Source organism: Pseudonaja textilis, chromosome 2 (assembly GCF_049901715.1).
Source record: "Pseudonaja textilis isolate UNSWEBS1 chromosome 2, rPseTex1.2, whole genome shotgun sequence".
In the NCBI taxonomy this organism is placed as follows: Eukaryota; Metazoa; Chordata; class Lepidosauria; order Squamata; family Elapidae; genus Pseudonaja; species Pseudonaja textilis.
In genome coordinates, this window is record NC_141991.1 from 16,881,901 (window position 1) to 16,887,900 (window position 6,000).

Sequence of the window (6,000 nt, forward strand, 5' to 3'; positions counted from 1 at the left end):
TGAACAAAGAGAACTGCTTGAGAATATTGACTTTTAAAGCATGGGAATAGATATCCCAAATGCAAACATCCTTGTTCTAAAGCTGTACTCTCTCAGTAATATTCAACCATCAGTCATGCAGACGGGGAGATTGGAAAGATGATTGAAATTCAAAGCCATAGGGCACATCAGGAAAAACAATGGAAAAAGGGGGTTAAAAGAAGTCAAGGGAAAATCTTTTCCACAGTGTTCCAAGAAATGGACTTCATTTTTTATTTATTTTTTGTAATATTCTGGTCTGGGTTTACTTTTGGAAAGAAAGTGAAATACAAACAAACATATGTTCTTCTTCAGTGATTTTTTTAAATGCAAACAAATGAAATTATCAACATACATTATGTTCTTTTGTATTCTCTAAGATGTACCTTCACAATAGACTGATTCTGTCTCCATCATCCCCACCACTGGACAATGACTTCTTGACTATTCTTGCTGGTGATTGTCCCACCGCAACATCAGAAGAACATAACCTGCCTAAGACAAGGCAGAGTATAATTTATATATATTTTGAGTCACCATTATTGCCCTTCCAGGAGTTTCACCTAAAATAAATGGAATGAAGACATCTGCGCAGGAGCATCCTACGAATGTCCACATGAATGGCTTTATTAAAGATAGGTCTTTAAATTGCATCTGGAGAATAATAATAAGCCAAAGTTGTACCCATAAAATCAGCAGAACATGCTTCCACTGGTAAGAACTCATGAATGCCCAAATGACATCAGTTTAGCCCAAAGAAAAATTTCCAGATGGTCTTTGAAAGCACTTAAATAACTGGTGCCATAGCTTTAGCATCAGCCAAAAAACAGGCCAAAATGATCCTAGTCACAGCCTCCAGCTACCGATTTAACAATAGCCATGGGTCAAAGAATCACATCACACAGTTGCTCCTCCAATGGTAGAGCAACCCCATCCAGAGAAAGCATGGATTTGGAGGAAGAGGGCAGACATTAAAACCAAATTTTCTTTGGAGCTAGGCTACTAGCTATGCCTTTCTTAATTGTTATTTTCACCCTCATGTAATCCAAATGTCTTGCACCCCATTGCCACCAATCTTGCAATGGAAGATCAAAGACTGGATTATGAGTGCTATTGTGCAAATACAGATTAATGGCAACAGTTTACGGTAGCTCTGTCTCCTAAAGAGTGCAGTAAAAATAAAGAACAAATGAAATAAAAATAAATATGCATTCCAATCAGTATGGGCTCATTGCTTCTATACCATCCTAAATACATAAGCATATATTTTCTTTTAGAAGAGGAAAAAATAATAATTGGTGATTGTCCAAAGCAATAGCAATGTTCAAGAAAGAATCAAGAAATACAGGACAGGACAGATTTTACATTTCAGACATTGATATTCCTTCCAGAAATGATATTAGAAAATGAGAAGAGAGTCTAGCTATAGCTTATCCCCCTTTCTCTCTAGCTTTGCTTTTTGGATGGGAGGTGACCTTGAAGAAATGAAGTGTCTCTTGATAGCCAGGTTTTGTGAGCTCCCTTCCATGCTTTTCCCTTTTCCCTTACATCCATCCTTCATAGTTTAAAATGAGGTCCTGTGAGGCTATTAAATTATGAAAGGAAATATTTAAAACCCTTTATTAATAGAAGTGGAAGTTATTTAATAGAGCCATGGTGCCTGTTGGTTAACCCTAAGGACAGGAACAAGGGCAACTGCCAGACAAAATTGACTTTGAAAGCACAGCAAGGATGTACCAAATGCAAACATCCTTGTTCTTGTCTTGTTCATCTTCAACCATTGGTCATGCAATCCAGAAGGTTGGAAATCCAAATTTAAAGGGCTCATTGTGGGGGGGAAATGGAAAAATCTACCAAAAAGAACAAAAAGGCAAATTTCCATAGTGTTACAAGAAATGGACTTCAGTATTAATTTTTGGAAACAGGTCAGTTGGAAACACTGGTATAGATGAATGGGTGACATTGGTGGATTGGGTCCTGGCTTTTCTTAATTGTTTGTTGTGTTGCTTCCAGTCTTTCTGTTTTAATCACTGTTGTTTGTTATCCGGACTTATGTGGAAGAGGAGGGGGGGCTATTTAAATCCTTTAAATAAACAGATAAATAAAACTGGTCTAATAACTTGCCAAAGTAGGGTAAAGGTTGATTGGAAAATGTGGGCATTAAAGCTACTACCTCTTGCGTATTAAGCTAGCACTCTTCCATTTGAGCTAGTTTCATGGCATTGTACCATTGCTGCTCCATCACTTCCCAAGAAACACCCACACAGAAAGTCTATGTGGGTGAAAGTCTATGTGAATATGCACAATCACAGGGGTGGGGTGGGATGGATCTTGGGGAAGGAAGATAAAATCAACCAAAGCCTGTCTAGAAAAGATGGGCATTGATGATCCTCACCCCCTCTTGCAAGCAAAGCAAAGTGTCAGAGTTCCAAGAAAGACATCACTCCACCTTCCTCCAATCAGGTGTGAGACAGACCTTGGTTCCCAAGAGAAAATATTTTGTTTTGGCTACAGAATCCAAACTATCTCAAATCCCCCCACCCTATCCCTCTGCTCCAGTGTGGCCACCCTGAAGTGGTCAAGATGGCTTTGATCAGGTCAACTTCAGGGTTGACACAAAGCTCCTGTATTGCCACTAATTCCTAGTCTAGGAAAATATGCAAAACTCGCCTTCATGAAGATCTTCTGTATGAAAGCCAAAACTGAAAAGAGACTGACTGGAGAATGCAAGCATCGATCCTGCTACCTCTCGCATGCGAAGCGAGCGCTCTACCATTTGAGCTAATTCCCCAACCTCTTGTCAACCTTGTTCTACCAAGTTACAAGAATTCAGGACAAGTTGCTGAAAATGTGGAAATGAAAATGGTCTAATACTTTTTGGCAAAGGAAAAATTTAAAAAATGGACTGGAGAATGTGGGCATCGATCCCACCACCTCTTGCATGCAAAGCAAGCGCTCTACCATATGAGCTAATTCCCCAGCTACAAGCAGCCTTCATCCACACAAACTGCAAGAATTCAGGACAAGAAGCAGAAGCCAAGGAGATGAAATTAGATGCCAACCAATAAGCCTGCTAGAAATGACTGAGACACACCTGAGCTCCATTTACCTGGGAAGAGTTTGAGCAGGTGGATTCAGAGGAAGTGGACAAGTTCCTCACAGCTGTGAGTTCTGGAGCTGGGCCAGACTGCAGGGATGCCAGCATGGGTGCCTGTGAGGGTGAAGTTTCTCTCATCAAACTGGCAGTGGGTGCGGAGGGGGAAAATGAATTTGCCCATCTCCTTTTTGGCTTCTGAGGATGTACAACCTGTTATGGCCCTTTGGGCAGGGGTGCTTCCACAGAGTCCGGAGGCTTCCCTCGGGCCTCTGGGAGGGCTGGACTTTGGAGGCTCTCCAGAAGCCAGAAACAGGCCTGTTTCTGGACTTCCAGAACTTCCGGAAGGGTCCCTGAGCCTTAGTGCAGACCTAGCACTTACCTGCAGACTCCTCAGAGGGGAGGGGCAGGGTGGGTGGAGCCAGCTGGTTGATTCAAATACCAGTTTGACAAACCAGATGTAAATTTAACATCTGGTTCACCTGAACCGGCCCAAACTGGCTGAATCCCAGGCCTGCTTTTGGGGAAAGGGATGAGCCGAGCCGAGCCTTGGGGGAGTGGGATAGCGGGTGGGAAGTGTTTCTGCTTGGCTGCAGCTGCCTTTTCCAAGCTCAGGCAACAGCCTTTGTCTTCCTCACACTCACCATCATTCATGCCCTGTCATTTCACAGTTGGACTACTGCAATGCACTCCACATGGGGCTGGCCCTGAAGACCATACAGAAGTTACAAATGGTCCCAGTTTTACAGTCTTTGGCACCCCTCGGCTTAGAGGGGTATAGGTCAATAGGTAATATTGCTGGATTGGAGTCCTGGTTTTTCTTTTTCTTTTTTTGGTTGCATTACTTTTAGTGTTTCTGTTTTATAGCCACCCAGAGTCATGTGGCAAGGAATGGACGGTCGTATAAATCCTCTAAATAAAGACATATATAAAAATGGTCTAATTTGAATATTAATATTCAAAGACATTTCAAATATGGTTTGATAAAATGGCACACAATGTTAAAGGTAGGTTTGGGCATTGAACCTACTGCCTCTTGTGTGTTAAGCAAGCACTCTTTCATTTGAGCTAATTTCACAGCATTCTCCACAATTTCTCAAGAAACACCCACACAGAAAATCATATGCACAATCACAGGGATGGAGTGGCATAGATCTTGAAGAAGGATGCTAAAATCAACCAAAAGTCTGACTAGAAAAGGTGGGCACTGATCCCACCACCTCTTGCAAGCAAAGCAAGATTCTCACATTGCCATTAACTCCTAGTCCAGGAAAATATGCAAAACTTGCCTGCAGGAGGATTTTCTGAAGGGAAGCCAAAAGTAAATAAAGATTGACTGGAGAATGCAGGCATTGATCCTGCTACCTCTCGCATGCTAAGCGAGCGCTCTACCATTTGAGCTAATTCCCCACTTGGTTTTAATTTGGTAGGATTTTATACTCTTTTTGAAAAGATTCATCCAGATACTGAAGCTATCAAAAATCCATTGTGAGAAGTTTGAAAGATAGTCCTCGAGTTACGAATGTAATGGAGCCTGTCCATTCTATTCATAACCCAAGGATTTGTGGGAGTGAATCTCGCACCTTGAATGGGATCACTCCCTCCTTTGGCCCACACATTTGCTAATCGAATGTGAGGCTCATTAAGTGCACATGAGGTATATCAGGGTGGGAAAGGCCATGGAGGGGAACCTAGTGATGGAACAAGCCGTCTGCCTAAGACCACCCTAGGCTTCCCCGACCCACTGAAATACCTCATGCTCCCCAAATTGCTTTCCCCCTCCCCAATCTGCTGCGCTGGGTCACTTATCTTGTGAAGATCTAGCAAGCAGTCTCCTCTCCAGCCTCCCACGCCCCTCTGCAGTTCCATTTGAGCCCCTGCAGGCCTCCCCTGGCCTGTTGCAGGCCAAAATAGAGCCTCCAGGGGCAAGTTCCAAGCCTCTGGGGGCAGGATCTGGCCCCCAGGAGGTCCATTTTTGCCTGCAATAGGCTGAGGGAGGCCTCTGGACAACCAAACCAGGCTTCTGAGGGGCACATCTACCCCTCGGAAGCTTCATTTTGGCCAGCAACATGCAGGATGAATGTTGCAGAGCCTCTGTAGTTGTTCATAAGGGTGAACAACTGCTATGATGCTGCAAGATTCATAGTTCCAAGCTTCGTTCGGAAACACTAGGGGGCGCTGATTGTGTAACTTCCAAATTCACTAAGGGAACACTTGTAGCCCAGGGATTACCTGTATATCCAAATATATTTTATTCTTTATAATACGGTTTCCATTTTCCCTTAAAATATTAACAGAATCCACAATGGTTTGAGAATCAGTGTCTCCAAGTTAATCAAATTAGCAAACTTTCTCAAACCCCAAAATAAGTTTACTAATTTATAATTATTTTAATGTACTAATAATTTACTAATCCACAAATCCATTAATCCAAAGATTAAATCTGCAAACACAAATAAAGTTTCTTAAAGTAATTCTACAGAACTATATGTTCACAAGAACATTCACACAGATACACACACACACTCCTCGGCACATAGAGACTTCCATACCCCTGACAAGTTCCCCCCATAAAAGTTTATCACTGTACCCCATTTCTCTGCAGCCTGCCCCAAAAGCAAACTGTTTTGCTTTCAGAAATAAATATTTTTTCTTTCCTCACAGTTGTTTGGATCTCATTTTTATTTATTCTTGTACAACCCCAGCTCAAGTTAGAACCCCAAATTATTCTTCTGACATCATGCTATTGCAGTAAAAATTCACTGTTTTTATTGTAGGAATATAATTCCAGAAACTTCTCAATCAATTCTAAAGCTAATGTCACCTTCTGTAAATAATTCTACCTACACCAAATAACATAAGGAACATTTTACCTCACCTCCTTTCCA

At 42.0% G+C, this 6,000-nt stretch overlaps 2 non-coding genes across 2 annotated transcripts; both read right to left on the reverse strand.

The window, feature by feature from the left end:
• Positions 1-2,924: 2,924 nt before the first annotated feature.
• TRNAA-UGC (transfer RNA alanine (anticodon UGC)) lies at positions 2,925-2,997 on the reverse strand. The gene has a single exon. It is a non-coding gene; the product is annotated as a tRNA-Ala (tRNA).
• A 1,452-nt stretch (positions 2,998-4,449) lies between these two features.
• On the reverse strand, positions 4,450-4,522 carry TRNAA-AGC (transfer RNA alanine (anticodon AGC)). Its single transcript has one exon. It is a non-coding gene; the product is annotated as a tRNA-Ala (tRNA).
• Between the last annotated feature and the right edge of the window lie 1,478 nt (positions 4,523-6,000).